This window comes from Lepisosteus platostomus, chromosome 7, assembly GCF_059453375.1.
Source record: "Lepisosteus platostomus isolate fLepPlt1 chromosome 7, fLepPlt1.hap1, whole genome shotgun sequence".
Classification (NCBI taxonomy): Eukaryota; Metazoa; Chordata; class Actinopteri; order Semionotiformes; family Lepisosteidae; genus Lepisosteus; species Lepisosteus platostomus.
Window position 1 is genome coordinate 28696990 of NC_142617.1, and position 25249 is coordinate 28722238.

Genomic DNA, 25249 nt, shown 5'->3' on the forward strand with positions numbered 1-25249 from the left:
CCAACAGCAACAAAAGTGTAGAGTTTTAAAGCCAATAAGGTACAGTATGTATGAAATATATTTTTCATAATCAAAGTCTAAAGTAAAATAATTTCTAAAGCAAATTCAGTTTGATTTTCTGATTTTTAAAATAAGTTTGAAACCTTTGATGGTATGTTTCAGGGACTGTTCATAGGTGTGCAACACTGCCGTCCAGATATCCTTTGGCCAGGACAACCTGCTGCAATATGCTCAAAAGCAAGTGTAGCAGCAAGGCTTATTAAAAGCCAGCAAATTAAATTTAATTAATTTAATTAATATTAATATTAAATCGCCAGCAGCCATATCACCCTGCAACTCACAACTGGCAACCCACTGAAGCTAAGCAGGTGCAACGCCTGGTCAGTACCTGGATGGGAGACCTCCTGGGAAAAACTAAGGTTGCTGCTGGAAGAGGTGTTAGTGGGGCCAGCAGGGGGTGCTCACCCTGTGGTCCATGTGGGTCCTAATGCCCCAGTATAGTGATGGGGACACTATACTGTAAACAGGCGCCGTCCTTCGGATGAGACGTAAAACCGAGGTCCTGACTCTCTGTGGTCATTAAAAATCCCAGGGCGCTTCTCGAAAAGAGTAGGGGTGTAACCCCGGTGTCCTGGCCAAATTTCCAATTGGCCCTTACCAATCATGGCCTCCTAATAATCCCCTTCTATGAATTGGCTACATTACTCTGCTCTCCTCCCCACTGATAGCTGATGTGTGGTGAGCGTTCTGGCGCACTATGGCTGCCGTCGCATCATCCAGGTGGATGCTGCACATTGGTGGTGGTGGAGAGGAGTCCCCATTACCTGTAAAGCGCTTTGAGTGGAGTGTCCAGAAAAGCGCTATATAAGTGTAAGCAATTATTAATTATTATTATTATAAAATACAGGATTTAAGTTTGCTGCTCCCTTGCCAGTCCCTCTCTCCTTCATCTCAGTGGTGCTGGATACAGAGAGGCCATTCTATTTGGTTCACATTTAAGGTGTTTTTCCAACTGATAGAGTGTCCTGATAAGGAACTCCCAATGCTGAAATTTTCCACCAACCATAATACCGCCTTACTGTCTGGGAGATTCCAAGGTAGAGTCTCATCCCAAGGTTTACAACCCTAAGGTCAGGGTGCATTGTTTCTCATCCTTAGCCTTTCAGGAACTGGTAGGGCAGGTTAACCCCACGTGGGTCTCGAATACCCATGGAATTTTCAACCAATGAACGACCGTAGTTCCTCCAGGTAAAACAGGTAGCATAGGGCTTCCTTGGGGTGCCTCCTGGACATTTTCTCAGACTCAGCTCCTCCTGGGCATCCTCAGACTCAGCCTGGACAACCACGTAACGGCCAGTGTGTCCAAGTGCCAGGACTCTCCTTTGTTCTAAGAGTCGAAAATGGAGGTTGCCAGCGCATAACCAAAGGATCCACCCGAGGTTAGCCCAGCAGCAAGCCTCGTGAACCCACCGTGAACGCTCACCTGATCAACAAGTGAACTACGGTTGGAACTGTGGACAGCTGGATCTAAGTATTCAGGACTAGCGCTACATCAGAAACGAACCGGTATTCTTCCTGTCTAAAGAGTGTGACCTGCTTGGACCCGCAGTCACTTTTCTCCTGTGCACAACTCTACTAATAAGCCAGAACTAACTAGCTGGTCTTCAGAGAGCCCACTGCTAGAACATCGCAGCAGGAATCTCTCCCACTTCTCTCAGCTGCAACACCACTGCTTAGCACTGAGCCAGAGAGCGCCAATTGGACACAGCAACAAGCCTGCCGCTGTTTCTTTGTGCCCGCGGGAGATCTGAATTCACACAGATTGGCTAAGTATTCAACATTCTGCATTACAGCTTGAGAATTCAATTGTTATCTCAATGCCAGTTGATATCAATTTAATTCCTATGAGTGATTTACTTGCTTTCTAGTATCTAGTGTAGAAGTTGTAACCAAGTTCATTTATGAAACGGTCTAAATGAATGGTATACTGAATGTATGTCCCTCTTGATTTGTAACTGTTCGTGATTGAATATACAGATGCAGCCATTCAAAACGAATGTTGTGTTGTGTGGTGTGACGCAGTGGTGGCCGGGCATGGTGAGGTGTGCTGGCAGCTGTGTGACGCAGTGGTAGCCGGGCACGGTGAGGTGCGCTGGCAACTGTGTGGTATGACACAGTGGTGGCCGGGCAGGGTGAGGTGCGCTGGCAGCTGTGTGACGCAGTGGTGGCCGGACACGGTGAGGTGCGGGAGTAAGGGTGTGTGCGGGTTGGTTTGTGGGGGTGTGTGTGGATGGGGCTGTGGGGGTATGTGCGGATGGGTCTGTGGGGCCCGGCGGGTCCTGGCTGTGGTCTGGCCAAAAAAAAGATACAATCTACAGACTTTCACAACATGTAAATGTTTTATGATATGTCTATGTTGTGAATGTCTGTAGATTGTATCGTATTTTAAGTTTTTGTTTTGTTTCACATTAATTTTATAAGGGAGAGTGTCATAGAGAAGACTCTCTTACCCCCATCTTGATTAAAATCGCAAACGTGTGTTTCATAAAATACTTTTATTTTTCACAATCTAGCAATGCCAGACAGAATCAACATTCACCGCGGCAAAACTGCCTTGCAGATCAGAACATCAAGGAAGAAAACAATTATTATGCCCGGCTTTTCAACGTAATTGCTTTAACTTGCTAATGTGTTACTGTAACAGTCCAGGTGTGGCAAGCTTCTAATGTCTCCTGACTTTGGCAAAAGGAATAAAGCTTTGTTTGATTTCTGAAACCCTTTCTTTATGTTCTCAGTTTTCTTTTAACATTTCATTTAACATTTATTCCTTTGTTTTGTGGTCTGGGTAATTGGAGGCTAAATTTAGCACTGTAATAAATTGTGCTAATAATAAATTCTATTCTACTCTGAGAATGTAGGGGAGGGAGGAAAAATGCCTGTGGTCTTTTCACTGATAAACTTGTGTTAACAAAAACTACAGTATGCTTAAGAGTTGTTCAACTGATTTATTTCAGCACAGCACAGACTGCGCCTGCTAGAGCACCACAATTCATGCTCAACCACATCACAGATCACAGATCAGTCCCAGTGTGTGAGATCTTGCTGTTTGATCTGTGCTTGATCTTTGATTTGATCTTTAATAGAGAGCTTATCTCTGTAAATATCTTAATATTGAGTGGTATTAAATGCAACTTTTTTGTATAAAATGTCTTTAAAAATAAAAATGATTACAATGGCACGACTGTAGCTTTTTCACGATAACTCCTAAAGTTACAAAAACACTTGGTGTGCGTACACGTGGCTGTTTTCACAGCCTTCACGATGTCATTTTTAAGCCATTTTTTTACCACGCTTGAATATTCTTTTGTTCATATCAGAAGGCCTTTAAACCAAATGCATTTTAAAGACCACGACTTGTGAAAATGTTCACAGTCAATGTTCACACAATGTTCAGTGAGCTAATTCTCTTGTTTTAAACCTCCGGTTTTTCATCGATGCATAATTACGCACTAACTGGAACCCGGGGGGACTGCTGTGTACACACGTTCACAACGCAAGAAATACTGCTCAATACGGCTTCGTGCGAAAAACCTGTATATCACCATAGGAAGCATAACAGCATAGCCTCCAATTACCCAGACCACAAAAAAAGGAATAAAGCTTTATTTGATTGCGTGTCAGTGAGGATAAAAACTCGCTTAGACAGCAGCTTGATTCTGCCCTGCGTGGAGCACAGCAATCGCAACGCAGGCGTTCCTCACCACCAAGCAGTCCGGAGCACTCGGTTACCCGGGAGAAAAGGGTTCAGCCTGAGCGAGAGCTCTCCTGGATGGGATCTGTAACAGGGTCATTGTGGGGCAGAGAGCCGAGTCAATTAAGGCGTGTGCCCCCAGACCACAATCTCCGCCATCTCTCCTTCAGCGGAGAAGCTAGGAAAATAAACCTCCACTCGCTGAGACAGCTAGCGAAGGACATAGAGAGATTTAACCCACACAGTGTCACAGAATAATGTCGAGAGTTATATTCAGGACCTCAGAGACATACTGTAGTTCATGCCAGACACCATAGAACAGGAGAAAGTGTTTCTGGTCAGAAAAACTACCAGCAGAGCCGTACATGGGTGGATGGCTAGGCAGATGAAAGAGGTCTGTAATGACTTTGAGGAGCTGTGTCAAGCACTTTTCCAAGAGTACAGTCGGTTTATTGACCCGACTACTGCCATGGCCACCGCCCATTACATTAAGCATGAGAGAGCCGAGTCTCCTCGCGAATATTATGAGAGACTTAGACAAACTTATTTTGCAGGGCAAAATGATGAGGGATGCGAAGAGAACGCAAATTTCAAGGGTTTATTCATTGCCAATCTCCACCCGTCAGTCAGAAAAATTATTTTAATGCATACAGATGCACAGACCATGAAAATGACTGATAATAGGAGATTAGCGCAGAAAGCTTGGGAGTATGATGCCGAAAGTCGCTCCAAGTAAAAAGCTGTTAAAGCGACTGTGTTCGCTGTCAGAGCCAACAGGGTTAATTCCCTCCTGCTCAAAGGAGTGGAAGCTCCTGAGCCAGCTATGCCCTGGCCCAAAGCAGGCATATGGAACTGCACCCAGCGTCCTAAACGCCGTGAGAACACCGGGGGAAGGAAAGGGCTAGAGAAAGCTAGCAAAAAGGCTGAGCAAAAGAATAAAATAGCCGCCCACCTGGCCAGGCTTGAACAGGATTTACTTGGACAGGGACAAACGCTCCCCAAGGCTGCCGGAAACGTGAATGAGCTAGAACTCTCCACCTCAGGAGAGCGGGCCACGCCCCTCTCCACTGGAGGCGGCAGAGACCCGCCCCCACCCCCTCCCTCAATCTAACTGATTGAGCGGAAGGGTTCCTGCCTGGATGAGGTAAGCCACCCCCAAGCGAGTGCTGACTCCACCCCTAAAGCCAGAGGGCAGGCAGGCTCCAGAAATTTTCTGGAGAAGTTAAAAAAAGAGGAAAAGCAAGAAGCTTTTACCTCAAGGTTGCATGGGAGATGTCTTACACAGTGAGACACTGATTGACACTGAGGTTGAAAGGTGTTTGATGTCATCAGGTTTATACAGCAAGCTCAAATGGGTAGAAAAAGAAAAGGGCATGCGACTCAGAGTGAAACCTTTGGTAGATCACCAATAAGGTAAATTGTGGGATCAGGTCAAGGCCCCTAAGCCTTTTGTACAGAAGGAAAGGGGGGCCAAGAGGCATACTGTGCTCACACAGTGCCCACCGAACACAGAAGCCCATGTGGAAATTCCTTGTGTTCCCCCTGGACAAGAAATCAAAATATTTTCTTGTTCTCTGGATATACAGGGAAGTCCTGCCCCGGCCAAGGTCCCAACAGCCTCCCTGCCACAGGAGCGGTGCTCCGAGCAGCCGCCTGATCCACCAGGTAGAGCACACCCCTTGTTCATCCCTAAAGAGGAATGAATCCCCCCCCCCCGGTGATGAAAAGGAGCTTTCCCTGTGCACCCTGGCACCCAAGTGGGGTCAGGACCACCACCTCGAAGTGGTGGAAGGGATCCAGATAGTAGGAGAGCAGGTTGGTGATGTAGCCCTTATCCTTACCCTTGAGAGGTCCTCTATAAGTGAGGATCTCCTTGAGCAGCTGTCACAGGGCAACCACCAGGTGCCCCTGGTGCAACATTCACAGGTTAGACAGAGAGCCCAGCTGGATGCTGGGACTACTGCACTGTGGACATGCCTGATCCCAGATGCCGATTCCCTCTGCTGTGACCCAGGGAACCTGCAGTCAGGTAACATTATTTCTCAGAACTATCAGGTAGTGAGTGAGATTGACCTGATTTGTCCTGCCTCGACAGCAGGGTTTCCAACACACCCAGTCCCCAGGAAAGGACAGAGAATGAAAGCCGAGCAGGTTTTCTTCCAGCCACCAGCTCAGTTTGTCAGTCTAAGTCTGACCAACATTGGTTCACCCAGAATGGAGCTGATTGGTCAAGTTACCCGCCTGTTAGTGCAGAACATGGCAAAGGGGGGTGTCAGAATCCCCGCCTGCACTGACATGGGCCTGGTGAGTGATTGTGAGTTCAAAGACTGTGAACTAGCTATCCCAGTGCTGGGGCAGCTCCCTGAAGTCCTAGCGAGGGAAGGGGGAGCGAGCAGGTGTCCTACACCCCAGAGAACGATTATAAACATGCCGATACCGATAGAGTTATTCCTCAATCAGGAGGTGTGCAGGGTGGACCTAAACAGTGAGAATGGGGTAACAATCCCAGATCACTTAGGTGCTTCAGATGACCACTCAGCAGAGGGTCAGGCATGCTCCACCACTGCACCACCTCCAGTGGGGTTCCTAGAGCACAGGCATGAACAAATCGAAAAAGCAGATGCCCTGGAAATGGAGGAGCAGCATCAGAAGCTGCGTCAGATCTCCCCAGATTTCAAGGATTTTTTTGCCCAGGATGTCACATGGCATACTGAGAAAGACACCATGTACATGCTGTGCCAGCCTAGAAAGGCAACAGTAACTTAGAAGGAGATGACTGGGATCAGCCACCCTAAAAGATTTTTGGGAGGACTGATTGCTGCCGCCACTGTTGTGCGTTTGCTATTTTTGGTAGGTTTGTTTGCTATTGGCACTCTCACCCTCTCTGCCCCAAGAAGGCAGGTGTCAGAGATGCCAGAGTATAATGACAGGCTGTATCAACAGTAGCAAAAGCTGGAAAGCCTAGGGAAAACCCTACAGGCAACTTTCTATGCAACATGGTTAAATCTTATCCCCCACCCAGTGGACATGATTGTCCGTGTTGTACAGTGGGTTTAAGCTTGTGTGCAACAGGCCAGAATGTTGACGCAAGACCTGTTAAGGGAGCTTAGTGCCACTGTAGCCAGTCTAGCCATGGCACAATTCCCAACCCACTTAGTCCCAATCCTCAGTAGAGGAGCATGTGGCGTTAACCACCCCATCACTTGTAGCTCACCCAGAAGCCGATCCAAGATTGAATTTGGTTCCAAATCTTGAGATGGGTATGGCTACCAAAGCTATCCATTGGCTGTGTCTAAATGATCCACCAATCATTTGGTTAACGAACCCCATGGAGAGCACACCACATTTAACTGTCACTATGACTTATGACAGGCATGATACAGCTACCACAATGCAGCTGCCTAATCAAACAGTTTTCCTGCAAGTTCCCGAGGAGGCCATAATACAGCTTGGTAACTTAACACTGTACGGTCTGGAACCAGACAATATGAGACGAAACTTGAGGTCGTGGATGCTTTCAGGTGCCACACTGTCGAATTTGGTAGAAATCCAAGAAACAAGAAAGCCTTGAAGAGGTACAGGTAGTTGAGTTTGCTTTTAATGGAACAAACCTCCAAACCACCCTGGTAGGTACCAACAGAGTTGTTGTGGTTCATCAGGGGTGCTGGGAACAGGAACTGGTGTTATTCTAACACTGCTGCTGGGTAGCTGGATCATGACTGGCAGGGTACTCTGGATGCTGTATTCTCACATCAAGATGTACTCCAGGTAGCATGAATGAGTCAAAGGTAGCAGGTCAAAAGAAAGGAAGTGACTTCTTCCCAAATATCTGCCTACTCCAGAGGTATCAGATACTGTAATGCCTAGACTGAGATGATGTCTCCCACCTTGTTTATACATACTCCAGATGTTATTCATCATGTTTGTTTCCAATGCTGGTTCCTGTATGAATTCTCGAGGAGTAATGTGGACATTTAAGGGTAATGTTTTAATGATACAAGTGACATCACTTAAGCCTGTGTTTTGGTTTGAAGACAACAACGTCTCAGGACCTCGTGACCTTCAAAAAGGGGGGATATGTAGCGGCAAGGCTTATTAAAATACAGGAATTAAGTTTGCTGCTCCCTTGCCAGTCCCTCTCTCCTTCATCTCAGTGGTGCTGGATACAGAGAGGCCATTCTATTTGGTTCACATTTGAGGTGTTTTTCTAGCCGATAGAGTTTCCTGATAAGGAACTCCCAATGCTGAGATTCTCCAGCAACCCTAATAAATGGTCATCTCTGGCGCCTTAAAGTCAGGGAGATTCCAAGGTATCAGGAACTGGTAGGGCAGGACAACCCCATGTGGGAATGCCCACAGAACTTTCAACCAATGAACGACTGTAGTTCCTCCAGGTAAAACAGGCAGCACAGGGCTTCCTCGGGGCACCTCCTGGACATTTTCTCAGACTCAGCTCCTCCTGGACATCCTCAGACTCAGCTCGGACAACCACGTAACGGCCATTGAGTCTGAGTGCCAGGACTTTCCTTTGTTCTAAGAGTCAAGAATGTAGGTTGCCAGCGCATAACCAAAGGATCCACCCGAGGTTAGCCCAGCAGCAAGCCTCGTGAACCCACCGTGAATGCTCACCTGATCAACAAGTGAACTATGGTCTGAACTGTGGATATTTGAATCTAAGTATTCAGGACTAACTCTACATCAGGATCGAACCGGTCCTCTTCCTGTCTAAAGAGTGTGACCTGCTTGGACCCGCAGTCACTTTTCTCCTGTGCACAACTCTGCTAGTAAGCCAGAACTAACTAGCCGGTCTTCAGAGAGCCCACTGCTAGAGCATCGCAGCAGGAATCTCTCCCACTTCTCTCCAGCCACAACACCACTGCTTGGGACCGAGCCAGACAACGCCGTTTGGACACAGCAACAAGCCTGCCGCTGTTTCTTTGTGCCCGCGGAGGATCTGAATTCACACAGATTGGCTGTTACCTCAACCTGAGTTGATTTCAATTTAATTCCTAGAGTAATGTACTTGCTTTCGAATATCTAGAGTGGAAGTTGTAACCAAGTTCATTTACGAAACGGTCTAAATGAATGATATACTGAACATCTGTCCCTCTTGATTTGTAACTCTTCATGACTGAATATATACTTTTTGTATTCTGCTAACCCTCACGATAAGATCTGTTATGTTTATATGCACATTTTATGTATTAATAAATGTATTCTCGTGTATAAGTATCCGCGTGAGTGCATGCTGAGTTATCCCGCTGGGTCGGTCTTCTAATAGCTATCAAAGAATCATTTTGTGACTTACTGCTACAATTAATAATTGTCCCAGTAAAAACACAAAACCCCTACATTTACTGGTGCCTTGTGAGAGGTTGCCTACACAAGTACATTTATAAGTAAAATATGAATCTACCTTTGTTTCCCTAAATGGAAGTACTAAGTGAACACAGTACAGTTGTGCAATTTAATGTGGTCCAACTCCATTAGCTTCTTTAGCAAATAATCTGTAATGGCTACATGGACACAGTTTTCACTGTATTCAGCATAACTGCATTACTTGTATATGTTTCATACAGCATGGACACATAGCAGCTCTATTTATATTGAGTTTTATTCAATTTCTATGACATCTATTATTATGTAACCTTATTTTTGTAACCTCAATTTTGTGATTTTTGTGTTTTTGTGAATTTTGTGATTTTTGTGAGCTCACAGAAAAGACATTTCATTGCCAGCAACTACTGCTGCACGTTGCATTGTTGTGCATTTGATAAATAAACTTTGATTTTGATTTGAATTAGGTGTTGCTGTGCTTTCCTAAATGAGGCACCATCTCTCTTCCTGCACCACAGAGAAGCTATTCATGCAGTTTCTGATTTAAAGTGCTTTCTCTCCGATAAGGAGCAGCTCCCAAATGGGGATGTGCCCAGTCATGCATGGCTATTGTGATCAATGGCAATTCCTGGTGCCTGTCTGTCCATGGAATTCCTGGGAACATCTGGATTGAAATCCTCGATGTCAGAGGTCATTGTCACTCATCTCTCACCTTGATCGAACAATCAAGAATCTGCAGGGTGTGATAACCCCACGTGGGTCTCAAAAAACCTTTCAACCAATCATCACCTGTCTTTGTTCTGGATAAAAAGACACTGCAGGACTCAGAACTTTGCTTCTCTCGCCATTTCCACACATCTTCAGAGACAATCACGTAACAGTCAGTGTTGTCTGTATAGGGACTGGAACCTTGTTTCAGCCAAGCATCTGCCAGGGAATGCCCGTACATATGTATTCAAATTGCTAGCAAACGCCAACGTGGACACTTTGCTTGATCACCAAAGTATACGTTTGGACTCTTGATAAACACTCTGAAAAAGCTTTTTTTTCAGTAGTAGCGCTACACCAGAAGCAAACCAAGTTTCTTCCCCTAAAAGAGTGACTTGCTTGGACCCGTGGTCATCCTCTATGCATAGAGACTTCTTACTAGTCAGCCAGACTACAAGTAGGACCCTGAGAGAGACACTGTCTAGCACGTCGCTGACAGCGGAAATTTCTCCTCCTAATTTCAGCAACTCGAAACTGCACCAGAACTGGTTGGCTAGGAGCCAGACGACGCTGATTGGATGTTACAGCAACAGAGGCTGCCAGCTGGTCTTTGGTGTACATGCCGGGAAATATGAATCCATATCTGGATAAGTAAACCCAATATTCTACATTGCCAATCGAGAATTCAATTGTTACCTCAACACAAGCTGATATCAATTTGAGTATTGAATGTAGAAGTGGTATTAATAAGACTGATTAACAATATAGTATAGCTGAATGGTATACTGAAGTAAGTTCTTTGTTTTGTATCACTTTGTGTTTTGCATCTCTTCATGCTTACATTCCTTGCATTTTTTTTAAATGCATGCATTGATAGGCTCTTTGTTATGATACGTCATTCTTCAAATCACTCTATAACATGAACGTCTGTTTTGGTAATCACACAATTTTGTACTGAAGCAGTTTGTTATGTATAGCTCTAAATGGATAACATTTTGCCACACAGTATCCCAGTCTATGCCCTCTCACCCTACACATAGATCAGCTGTCCACTTAGATGCACAACTATCAAAAGATTTGTCTGACCTTGCATTGAGAAGGTTGTAAAATGTCTGAGCCTTCACTTGTATGTTAGTCTGTCATAGTTTATTGCTGTAATTATCCAGTGCTTGTTTAAATTCACTTAACTTAAATAACAGTAATAACTGTTATAAGTAATAACTTATAAGTAATAACTTACTTATACAGTAATAACTGTATAAATTAGGTTGGTCTAACCCACCTTTATTTTTTGCTGCACTAAGTCTTTCAGGAGAACAATGAGCTTTTTTCCCTTTCCAGACCAAAAATGTAATTATTAAAGATATTACTTGCATTTTGATAACCCTTACAGTTAGATTTGTCATCTGTATCCAGGCAGACTGTTATATGTTTTATATGCACAATTTATTTATTAATAAATGTATCTCGTGTATTGAATCCGTGGGTGTGCATCGATGATCGATTGATTTTCTAATAGCCATAAAGTACCACCTCACGGTTACTGCTACAATTAATAAATGGTGCCAGTAAATTTACAAAACTGCTACAAATGGAACATATTTCATTCACATGTGAGGGAAATAGGGAAAACCCATATTTACTTCACAGCAGGTACTGTAGTTTTAAAACATCATTCACGTGAATCGAATACCTGAACAAAGACTACAGTTTCCAATGTGCCACACACATGAATTATGTGATGTCTTATTCACAAATATGCTGAAACAATAGTGAAGTCAATGAACAGCAGTATGAATGGTATACTGCATACAAATACTGCATATACAATAAATACAGTATGATACCATATAGTTTTAAAGCCAGTACAGTGTGTGTGAAATATAGTTTTGATTATCAAAATCTAATCTGTTTCCTAATTATTTGTTGCTGGAATCAACATTAAGAAAAAATATACATTATCTTAATGTGTTAAGATACATCCAGTTCACAAGAAGATATATTCCCTATTAAACTGATTTTAAAAAGTACTAATTTTTTTACAACAATAACGACAGCAAGTATTCATAGAGAAGGTTAAAACCTTATAGTATTTTATAAAGTATAAAAACTTTGTATAGTTAGAATGAACACATCAAAACTTTTCCAAAATAAGCACAGTAAGTGACTGAGTTAAAGACTTTGATGAAGATAATGTTTATGAAGAAGGTGGAATACTGTTGTATACTTATTTTTTATTTTTAAATACCACTACCAATTACATGCAGTATGCATAATATATTAATATTACTAAACTATGATTGCTTATGACATTCAGATATGTTATGCTAGTCATTTTATGTTAGCTAACAAAATTTCCCTTTAGTTACAAAATTCCATATTAACATTCCACATGAAGTTTCACTAACATCTAATGCACCATAAGTGCCACCTGTCAATTGTTTTTGTTTGTGAATCTCACAGCTGAATTATATCATGACCAGTTACTGTGAAACGCTCAGGAGTAACATGCATTATAATTTCATTTTTCATTTGTTTCATGGATGTTGGCTTGATTTTGGGAAAACCACACCTGATTGGACTTATTCTTAGGCCACTGTTTAAAATCTGCATCTGTGTTTTGGGGAGATGTGACAGTGCTGACCTCTGACCAGCTGTCATGGATGTCGGAAGGGACAAACCGTGGAGAGACAGGAGAGCGAAAAAAGACCCCATGCGAGGGGGCGGAACGGGGAGTTAGCCCGGGCTCGACAGTGGAAAGAGTTCTGGAGTGCCGTATAGAAACCTATGCTCTCAGGTCACAGACGGAGCGGTGACCTGGTGCTAGGCGGGTCTCAGGACATCCGAACATCAATGCCGAGCGAGGCAGAATAAGTGACCCGGAAATATATAGCCCAAGGAAAGAGGGAAACCGGAAAGACAGCAAAGCAGGAAACTAGGGACAGGACAGAGTAAGAGCGCCCTGTCATTTCCTCAGACTGGTGAGTCTTAGTTATTAAAACCTTCTAGCTCTCGAGAGGCCATTTCAGACTGGAAGGATGTGCCCTTAAATAGTTTTTATTTAATGATGAAATAATTTACAAATACAACATATATATTACAAAGTAAAATAATTTTTTATATAATTAACTATTTACATTATGACAGTATGAATGGGAGGTTACATCTAGAAACATAATCACCAAAAAATATAATCATCAATAACCAACAATCTAGACAAAACACTGTTTCATCCTCTTTCATAGGACAAAATGTGGTCTCAATGTGGTTTCCACAAACCCAATCAAGGCTTGCCAGTATTTGCTAAACCTTTCTGTTTGTAACCTAAGAGAAAATGTGATCTGTCCTATTTTATAAATATTCTTCACAACATTGATCCACTGTTCCGGTGTTAGAGGTTCTTTAGTAAACCATTTTCTCTTGATAGTTTTCTTCCAGCAGCTAAAATAATTCCTAGTATCTATCCTTTAGTTCCATGTAGTCAAAAGTAAAATTAACCAAATACATAATAGAGAATTAAAATGATATGTTTCCAATATTGTGTTTTCGGGTATGACCAGAATATAGTATCTGTGAATGAATTGCTTCTTCAGCCAGCAGCCATATCACCCTGCAACTCACAACTGGCAACCCACTGAAGCTAAGCAGGTGGTCGGTACCTGGATGTGAGACCTCCTGGGAAAGTTAAGGTTCTTGCTATAGAGATGTTAGTGGGGCCAGCAAGGGGCACTCACCCTGTGGTCTGTGTGAGTCATAATGCCCTAGTATAGCAACGGGGACACTATACCATGAAAAGGTGCTGTCCTTTGGATGAAACTTAAAACTGAGCCCCTCACTTTCTGTGGTCACTAAAAATTCCAGGGTGTTTATAATAAAGAGCTGAGCATCCTGGCCAAATTTCCCATTGGCCCTTACCAATCACAATCTCCTAATATTTCCCATCTATAAATTGGCTTCATCAGTCTGCTCTCCTCCCCACTGTTAACTAATGTGTCTTAAGCATACTGGCGCTCTAGGGCTGCTATCACATTATCCAGGTGGATGCTGCACATTGTTAGTGGTGGAGGGGAGTCCCCATTACCTGTAAAGCACTTTGAATGGAGTGTCCAGAAAAGCGCTATGTAAGTGTAAGGAATTAGTATTATCATTACTACTTGTTCTCCACATAACCGCCACATTGTGAACAGCTTCGTTTTGGTTTTGATTGAATTTCAGGACTAATAAAAAAACATTTTTTCTAACAGAAATTTCTCCAAACTTATGAGCTAGTGGAACATTTGTTAAAATCTACATACGTTCTTCCACTATTCTGCAGAAATTGTTTTATCGCTTTCTTTTTCCCATTTTATTTTAATACATACTAATGAATCTTTTTTACATATCTTCAATGTTATTATACAATTTTGATTATATTTTCTTCTGGTTGCTTTGCTGGTACAAAGCTATAAAATGATCGAGCAATATATGACCTTTCTGTTTATATGGTTGTTATACCCAACTATTTACATAGTCCCTAATTTGGAGGTATCTCCAGAAGTCTTTTTTTCTACCTAGGTTATATTCTTGTGATAAATCTTCAAGGTTTTTCAGGTGATTCTGTTTCATCAAGGCACATATTGTTTTGATCTCTCTTAGTCTAGATTTTAAAACATGTATCAGATGTTCCAGAAGGGAAATCTGAAAATCAGCTGTTCACTTTAATATTTTAATATTAGGGTTTTAATATTTTAAACCAAATTTTAATTGGTACTATAAACCAGGGTATAGTTGTTTTATATATCCCTTCTGCCAGTGCTGAAAACTACTGTATCTGTATTGGAAATTAATCTATTATCAGAACCTACATCTGCCTCCATTTTGCACTATAATCTTGATCGCACTAACAGATTAGATATCTAAGTTAAGATGCTTGGTAATATGATTTTAGACACGGCAAAGCTAAACCACCCTTCTCTATGGTTAGTTGCTGTGTTTCAAATTTAACCCTTGATATTTTTTCCATTCCAAATAAATCTTGAAATGAATTTATCGCATTCATTAAACTGATCTGTAGAGATCAATTCATAATTGTGGTAGAATGATAATAATCATGGTAGAACTTAATTTTTGTAACTTCCACTCTAGATTCCAATAAGAGAGGTAGAAAACTCCAGCCAGCTACACTCTCTTATAAATGTACTCCAAAATAATTAATAGATGTTGATAACCAATTTAACTTAAACTTTTCTTTTAATAGATCTGCTGTAATTATAAAACAAAACCTCATTTTTTCTATATGTAGTTTGTACCCTAACATCTGGCAAAATTTCTCTAGGAGATACTTGACCTCGGCAAATTATTAGGATGATCCAAATACAAAAGGATGTTGTCTGCATACAATGCCATTTTGTGTTCTTGTTCAGGAGACAGGAGAATAGGAGCCGAATGATTTTTGAACACCTTATAGAATTCACTTGGAAAGCCATTTGTCCCTGATGATTTATGGGCCATAAAATCTGAAACAATATTATACATTTCTTCTTTACTTATTGCTCTAGTTATCGTATTATAGTTCTACATTTAAAACAGGTAAGTAACAACATCAATAAAAAGAAGATGTCCTGTATATTTTGGGTTTCAGATTGTGTGATATTGACTCAGGGTCTTTCAGTTTAGTTTAGGATTTTCTAGCTCTGTTGGGGTGCTTTGATCTAACCTTCTCTGACCAATTAGCTATTCTTTTCGATCTGGAATTACCTGTTTCTAACACTTCCCCCTCATGCTCCATACATTTTCGCAACTGGTGATCAATTGATCAGCCTATCACTACCAGACCTCCTCCCTGCTTACCTAACTTTACTGGTTCCCTTCTTTCTACCTTTTTCACTGTGCAACCATCAGTAACGGGTTTCACATATGAAATCCTCCACCTGTTATATTAGGCCCCATTCCTTCCACTTTATTTCAGTCCTGTTTCATTTTTCTCTGCTCCATGGTCCTCAATATAATAATATAATATAATAAGTGAATCCTTGAGCACAGGTGTTGTACAAACAGTCCTCAAAACTGCTGCCATTACCTCATGCCAAAAAAGCCAAACATGGCCCTGGACAACCTAAACAATCTTTGTCCCATCTCCAACTTACCCATTTTTGCAAAATATCTAGAACACGCTGTTGCAATTCAGTTAAATAACTACCTGATTGCACACAACCTTTTCAAACTCCTCCAATCTGGTTTCCAACAACTTCACATAACAGAAACTGCCCTGGTGAAAGACACTTACAATCTTCTATAAGCATTTTATTTAGGTCTGAAATTGGACTCAAATCTGGATTTCCTCAGGGCTCGATACTGGGCACCCTACTTTTCAGCATTTCTGACATAAAAACAGGGATGACTCAGTGTCCTTTTGTGATATCTATGACAAGACTGAAGTCATAGTTATTAGTACCCCCCATCAACTTTGTAAAGCCAATCCTGTAACCGTATCTGTGGATGGTCCTGTACTTGAACTTCACTCTAAATTAAAAAACATGGGCGTGATATTTGATTCAGGCTTGACATCCAACCCACATGAGCAACATAATGTCAAAACTTCTTTCTTTCACCTCAAAAATATTGCTTGATTACATTCTATGTTATTGCTATCTGTGGTTGAAAAGCTGATCAACACATTTGTCTTCTCCCGAGTTGACTACTGTAATGCTTTCTCGCTAGGGTTTCTAAATCCATTTTGAACAAACTCCAGTATGTCCAAAATTGGTCATCCGGAATCCTGACCAGGTCTAGTGCAAGTGACCACATTACTGCAAATTGGTGGTGGTGGAGGGGAGACATTACAGGTGGATGCTGCACATTGGTGGTGGTGGAGGGGAGACCCCATTACCTGTAAAGCGCTTTGAGTAGAGTGTCCAGAAAAGCGCTATATAAGTGTAAGCAATTATAATTATTACTCCTATCCTGGAGTCCTTGCACTGACTTCCTGCCACGTTTTGTGTATCCTTATTCTCACCTATAAGGCTCTGCATGGCTTGTCAACTCAGTACCTGTCTGAGTTACAATCATCCTACTCTCCACATTGCAACCTTCACACTTCTAATTCTAGTCTCCTATTGGTCCACTATGTGTGATAGGGCCTTCTCCCGTTATGCCCGAAAACTCTGGAACTCATCCCCAAAGATGTCAGAGAGTCAACTTCTCTAAACTCCTTCAAATCTAGACTCAAAACTTCTTTAGAAGAATTTAATCATTTAGATTTAATAAATGTATTCTCGTTGTAGGCATCCTCTCACGAGGCACGAGTAAATGTAGGGGTTTTGTGCTTAACTGGGACAATTATTAATTGTAGCAGTAAGTCACAAAATGATTCTTTGATGGCTATTAGAATCAACCTTGTGGGATAACTCAAACAACGCACACACACGGATACTAATACATGAGAATACATTTATTAATGCATAAAATGTGCTTATAAACATAACAGATCTTATTGTGAGGGTTAGCAGAATAAAAAAGGTATATATTCAATCACGAATAGTTACAAACCAAGAGGGACATACCAGTATACCATTCATTTGGACCGTTTCGTAAATGAACTTGTATTTCAACTTCCACACTAGATACTCAAAAGCAAGTACATCACTCATAAGAATGAAATTGATATCAACTGGTGTTAAGGTAACAATTGAATTCTCGAGCTGTAATGCAGAATGTTGAATACTCATCCAATCTGTGTGGATTCAGATTTCCTGTGGACAAAGAAACAGCGGCAGGCTTGTTGCTGTGTCCAATCGGCATTCTCTGGCTCAGTGCCAGGCAGTGCTGTTGCAGCTTGCGACGTGGTGGGAGAGATTCCTGCTGCGATACTCTAGCAGTGGGCTCTCTGAAGACCGGCTAGCTAGTTCTGGCTTACTAGCAGAGTTGTGCACAGGAGAAAAGTGACTCCAGGTCCAAGCAGGTCACACTCTGCTGATGTAGCGTTAGTCCTGAATACTTATATTCTGCTGTCCACAGTTCCGACCGTAGTTCACTTGTTGATCAGGGGAGCTTTCACGGTGGGTTCACGAGGTTTGCTGCTGGGCTAACCTCAGGTGGATCCTTTGGTTACATGCTGGCAACCTCGGTTCTGGACTCTTAGAACAAAGGAAAGTCCTGGCACTCAGACTCACTGGCTGTTACGTGGTTGTCCGAGCTGAGTCTGAGGATGACCAGGAGGAGCTGAGTCTGAGAACATTAGTACCCTGTGTGTGCGTGCTGAGTTATCCCGCAAGGTTGGTCTTCTAATACCCATCAAAGAATCATTTTGTGACTTACTGCTACAATTAATAATTGTCCCAGTAAATGCACAAACCCCTACATTTATTGGTGCCTCATGAAAGGATGCCTACACCTGTCATTGTGTATTCTCATTGTTTTTATCATTCTGAAAAGCACTTTGAGAAGCCACCTTTAAAGACGCTATAGAAAATAAAGTTTATTAGTAGTAGTAGTGGTGGTAGTAGTAGTAGATGGGAAATGGAACACACAGGTGCAGGCATTTTTAAGGCCTCAGCCACTAACTGAGGCACAACAGATTTTATTATGAGCACATTAGAAGGGACTGCTAAACAAGAAGTTTTACTTTTGGACTCAGGTAGTAGTAGTGGCTCAGGTAGTAGTAGGAATTTGCACTGCACTGGATGAACTGTTTAAGAAAAAATGAATTTTTCACGGCCAGGCAGTAATTTGGGGAATCTTTGGAGGCTTTTATCATGCTGTTTGAGTGTTGGAGGGAAGAAGAACCAGAGGGCACTATACGCAGTGAGAACATTCTCCGTGAACAGCTTATGGCAGGTTTGCGGCCAGGACCCTTATAGAAGTTACATTGTCAAGCCCGACGGGATCCCACCCTGACCTTCCAGGATTTGGCAAACATGGTTGCAACAGTTGGAAGGGTGGGGAGAGGATTCCGAAACTACATCCAGCACCAATTGCTCTGCAATCCCCCAGGACTCCACTGGACCTGCAGAAGTCAAATGTTTTGTTGGCATGTTGGCAGATGCTTTGCATACAGAGTTACAACTGGAGCTCCGGGAGTAAATAAAACAGGTAGTAAAGTTGCTATGGAGAGCTAATGGAAGTCATCCTGCAGATCCCGAAAGGTCAGTCTGCTCTGAGGCAGAGGTAAGATTTGTTCTGTCAAGAACTAAGACAACAAGTAGTTGAGCTTGGTCGGACTTTAAAGGGAGAATTGTGAGGAGCTCTTTCTTCGGTTCCTCCCAGGGATCCACAGAGAGACAAATGCAGAGGACACCGGGGCTGGCAATAGTGCCTCGCAAGCAAGCACAGTGGGATAATTTAGGCCGCCCTATCTGTTTCCGGTGCAACAAAGTTGGACATCTAAAACATGACTGCCCCCTTTAAACAAATACCTCCCTGTCCTTTACACGACCTCACCCAAGGATGGTAGGGCACGTGGATGGGGAAACTGACAGAACCATTTGGAACAGTACCTTTCTTTTAGGACAAAGACCTAGTGTTGAAGTGGAAGTGCACAGCATCATGATCCCCTGCATTCTGCACACTAGGTCTCAGGCAACCAGGCAACCTTTAGTGCAAGTTTTTTCCAGAAACACCTTGGCTGCCGACCCACAAGGGAAAAGAGAGGATCTTGAGTGGCTACAGCTGTGGGCAGCAAATGGACTATGGATACCATATGTTGGGTACACAGTAACAGATTTCCAGGTTGGTGATGTTTTGATTGCAGCTAAGGGGATAGTTATTGTTATTGTGAAAGATAGTTTCTTAGGAGCAGAACAAGGAGTACTAGAGATTAATGTGCTTGGCCCCCTAATGGAAAGAATTAGGGGAAGACTCTGCATCTTATCTTAAAGGAAAAAGTAATAGGTTTATTCCATGCTGAAAAAAAGAAGAGAGAAAACACAACGTTTCGGCCGTGCTCAGATTAGGTGCTTTGCGATATGAGATGATGGAGCGGTCAGAAAAGAGGGCCCCGATGGAGGGATCATCCTGTAAGATGGAAAAGTTGTCATTAATAGTCCTGGGGATAGGAAGTGTGTTAGGGTGGTAGGGAAGAACCAAAGGAATGCAGTTGTTACGGCGGGAGTTCCTGATTGGGTTGATGGTCCGAGGGGTGTTTTTGGCTCTGGCAAGGGCCCTGTCAATAACACTGCTGGGGTATCCTCTGATGAAAAAGGAATACATTTTGAGGGCTTGGTTCTCGACGTCAATGTCGTCGCTGCATAATCGTTGTAGCCGAAGGAACTGTGAAAAAGGGAGAGAGTTTTTAGTGTGTTTGGGGTGAAATGAACTATACAAGAGAGAGCTGTGTGAATCCGTGGGTTTGTAATAAACCGAAGTGGAGAGTCGGGGGTAGTTGATGGAGAAGTTGATGTCTAGAAACAAAAGAGCAGTGGAAGATATGTTAACCGTGTTTTTGAGGGACGGGTGGAAGTTGGTGAAATGGTGCAGGAAGCACTCAAGCTGATTGTTGGAGCATGTGGTGGCACCGACGCAGTCATCAATATATCACTTGTAGAGGTCAGGGACATAGCCAGTGTAGGAAGCAAAGAAGCGTTGGACCTGTATTTACTGGGTATAGAGAGTGCCTTGGGAACTTGATTGGTGCATTGGTTAATGAAATAATTGACTGGTGGAAAACGGCCAGAAGGGGGAGTCCAACAGCTCTGTTTGGGATTAATTGGGAAAGTTGGAGAAAGGGGTTATTCACAAGAGTAGTTTGGCAGCAATGCTTATTAATAAAACAGGAATTAAGTTTGCTGTCCCCCCTGCCAGTCTCTCTCTCCCTCATCTCTGTGGTGCTGGACACAGAGAGGCCATTCCATGTGGTACAGATTCAAGGTGTTTTTCTGCCTGATAGAGTTTTCTGATAAGGAACAACTCCCAGGGCTGAGATTTTCCAGCCACCTTAATGAATGGTCATCTCTGGCGCCTTTCTGTCTGGGAGATTCCAAGGGAGAGTCTCATCCCAAGTTGTTTACAACCCTAAGGTCAGTGAGACCTCCACCTTGATCAGCCAATCAGGAACTGGTAGGGTAGGGTAACCCAACGTCGGTCTCAAATGGCCGTGAAAATTTTAACTGCTGAACAATCGTACTTCCTCCAGATAAAAGAGGCAGCACAGGGCCCAGACGGTGCCCTTCCAGGACGTTCTCAGACCCAGCTCAGACAATCACATGACAGCCAGTGTGTCTGAGTGACAGGACTTTGTTCTAATAGTCGAGACCGGAGGTCACCTGCGCTTAACCAAAGGATCCACCAGAGATTCGCCCAGCAACAAGCCTCGTGAACCGCCAGTAACGCATCAGAGTGCTCGCCTGATCAATGAGTGAACTGCTGTCGGAACTGTCAACAGCTGAATCTTGGTATTCAGGGCTAGCACTACATTGGGAACTAACCGGTCTTCTTCCCATGTAAAGAGTGTGACTTGCTCGGACGCATAGTCACTTTTCATGTGCACAAACTCTGATAGTTCAGCTAGGACTAACTAGCCAGGTCCTCAGAGAGGCACTGCCAGCGCGCCGCAGCAGGAATCTCTCCCTCCTTCTCCCACACACTGAGCCAGAGGACACCGATTGGATGCAGCAACAGCCTGTCACTGTTCCTTTGTGTACGCAGGAGATCTGAATCCACATAAATTGGATGAGTATTCAACATTCTACATTGTAGCTTGAGAATTAAATTGTTACTTCAATCCCAGTTGATGTCAATTTAATTCATATGAGTGATGTACTTGCTTTTGAGTATGTAGTGTAAAAGTTTACTTCTACAATTTACTAAATTTACGAACGGTATAAATGAATGAATAAATGTATGTCCCTCTTGGTTTGTAACTCTTCATGATTGAATATATACCTTTTGTATTCTGCCAACCCTCACTCTAATGTCTGTTATAATCATATGCACATTTTAAGTATTAATAAATGTATTCTCGTGTATTAGTATCTGTGTGTGTGCGTTGCTGTGTTGTTCCGCAAGGTTCATTTTCTAATAGCCATCGTAGAATCATTTTGTGATTTACTGCTACAATTAATAACTGTCCCAGTAAATGCACAAAACTCCTACATTTATTGGTGCTCAGTGTAAGGTTGGTTCAGATTGAAAAAAGTCGATCAAGCAGAATAATTAAGCAATAAAAAATACTGAACAAGGGAAATGTTGTGCAGCCTAAAGGAGGACTCCCAATATAACCCAAAGAGAGACAGGGGAATTTAGACTGTGCGGCATTCCTCTTCTATGCGTTGCTGTTCTTCTCTGTACAGCTAAGGCCATCCAACGTCCTCTCCTTGTCACCTAAAAGGACAGCTGACCCTCAGGAATTCGTTATGAACCTTGCAAATACCTTTTGATGCTGCAAATGCTGTTTTCTTTGTGTCTTGGGGTGACAGTAAATCTCAATGTACTTGGAAAATAAAAGGGCACTTATATGATACTAATGCTTGTCACTGGTCTGGTCTGGGAGATGAACAGAACCTGAGATAAAATAGAGGGAGCCTAGCACACCATTGGTATTGCTAGGTGGCATAGTCGTTACGAGGCAAGACGTAATTCTTGTTTGAGGGGTCACCTCACTGTGACAATTATTTTTGCTTCTGTTGGTATTCAAATGTTTATCTTCCAATCTCTCAAAGCAAAACAATGCTGGCACATTAAATAATACAATTACAACAAAGTAAAAACAATAAAAATGAAGTTTTAAACTTAGGGGCTTCACATGGTAGGTCCAAAATATAATGCCACCCTTTGTGTCCAAATAGATATTTCGGGCAGTTAGTGTAATGGGACCAAGTCCTGTCTCCCATGAAGCGCGTAGTTTAGGACACTGTGCAGACGATATAATCCAGAAGTTACTGGAGAAGGGCTACAGGGTGAGGAGTGGAAGGGATGGCAAACAGGAGGTGGTACCAACAGTGATCCAGGTGAATTGGGGGAGCACAGGCAAACGAGTCCAAGAAAGTCCAAAAAGGTAAAACGGGGCGCAGTCCATAATCCAAAATCAGGAGATCTATCCAAGACAAGAAAACAAATATAAACAGGGAACGGGGACAAGGAACCAGGCACATGAAAGTTAAAAGTAAAGTAACAAGGCCAGGCACTCCAAGCCCCGGGCTCAGCGGGTCAGGACACCATTCGGAAGCCTATGTCATCAAACCGTGGACGTAGGGCGACTTGATGTTAGGTGGGCCTTCAGGCATCCATCATTCAATGCAGAGCCCTGAACCTCAGAGGCATGAGGTTTAAATAATAGACAGAATAAGGGGCAGGTGAATGTGATAAAGAAACTAAAATACAAAAGGGTCAAAGTGCCCACTAGAAGTGGGATGACAATCTAGACCCTTAGGAATAAGAAAAAAATTAATCTCTTCTTTTGTAACAAAGAAGGCCCTATATGGCTGTCACCTAAGTTTCCTAATGATCACTCTCAGTCTTAAAACCATTCTACCCTGTTTAACAAGGCTTTTTATACTGTTACTAGTGTTATATTGAATATTTGCTGAATTAAGTAACTTATCATTAGACACAAAAGTATATAAAATACGAACAACACTACAGAACTCTTAAATTTACAATCTGTCTAAAAGAAACTGGTATTTTTAGGAAAGGATAAGGGGAGTAGTGTAGTGGTTTGATGGGTTTACTGAGACAATTATTAATTGTAGCAGTAATCACGAGGTTGTTCGTTGGGGCTTTTAGAAAATCAATCGTCAGAACAACTAACAACGCACACACACGGGTTCAATACACGAGATACATTTATGAATATAAACTGTGCACCAAACATATACTAGTCTGCCTGGATATGAGCGGCAGACCTTACTGTGAGGGTTATCAATATATAAGGTATATAATCTCGAAGAGATGCAAACACAAAGAGATACACAACAGAGAATATATGTCAATATATATCGTTCGGTTACCAAATTGCTAATCAGTGTTATTACCCACTGTTACTCTAAGCTCGGAAGTAAATACATTACTCATGAATTAAATTGATAACAACTTGTGTTGAGGTACAATTGAATTCTCGAGACGCAATGTAGAACATGGGGTTTACTTATCCACTGTGTTTGGATTTGGAATTTCCCGGCACGAACACCAAACCAGCTGACAGGCTCTGTTGCAGCCTCTGTTCCAGCGGTTGTCCAATGGGCGTTGTCCCGGCATCCTCTGGCTACTGGCAAACCAGTCAAGGTGCAGCTCGGAGTAGGATGGGCGGAGGAATCTAACTGCGGCGCACAGGGCAGTCGTTGCTCCGAGGGGATCTACCAGCAGTCCGGCTGGCTAGTAGAAAGTCTCTATGCACAGAGTGTGACTGCGAGTCCTCACAAGTCACTCTTTTGCCTGGGAAGAAGCTGGTTCGTTCCCGGTCCAGCGCTGCTTCTGAATAAGCTATTCAGGTTGTCGACGAGGGTCCAACTGTAGGCTGCCGTTGATCAAGCGGAGCATTCACATTGGTAGAATTCTGAGTACGTACGGGATCCTCGGCCTCGCGCTTAGAACAAAGTCCAAGTCCTTTTGCAGACAACAGCAGTTGTCACGTGATTGTCTCTGAGGATGCGCGAAAATGGCCAAGGAGAGCCCAGAACTGAGCTTGTGCTCCCTTTTTGATCAAGACCCAGATGTGTGCTGATTGGTTGAGAGTTTGGCGGGCATTGGAGACCCACGTGGTATTACCACGCCCTGCCAGTCCCTGATTGGTTGGTCAAGGTGAGATATAAGTCACTTACTCTTGACACTTAGGAATGCAGTCCAGATGTCCATTCGGCACTCCCTAGACTGATAGGCACCAATGGATGACCATTGATCATGTTAGCCAGGCTTAGCTAATTGCATCCCCGTCTGAGAGCTTGTTTCTTATCAAAAGAAAACATCTTAAATCAGCCTGCATGAATTCTTTCTCTGTAGCTGCACCACAGAGATGGAGGGTGAGATGGATGTTTCCTTTCGGAGCATACCAACGCTTAATTCTGTCTTATTAACAAGCATTGCCGCTACAGTAGTATTTCATGATATACTGTGACTTCTCTCACTACTTAATACAGTCACTTTAGCCCTGAGACATTCATTAAATTATAGTCCTCTGGGAAGTTATACAGCTGCTTAGGTGGTGTCATAGCAATAACCTGGACTTGAACATAAAGAAAACGAAAGAGCTAATAGTGGACTTTCGGAGACACAGGCCACACACTCACAGCCCACTCAGTATTGATGGAACGGAAGTGGAAACAGTCACCAGCTTTAGGTTTTTGGGAATTCACATCTCTAAAGATCTAACCTGGACTGTGAACACTGACTCTATCATGAAGAAGGCTCAGCAGCGCCTTTATTTCTTGAGGTGCCTCAAGCGATGGGGGATGCCAATACATGTGTTGGTGAACGTCTACCGCTGCACTATCGAGAGCGTCCTCACCAACGGGATCACCGTGTGGTATGGCAACACCTCTTCGCGAG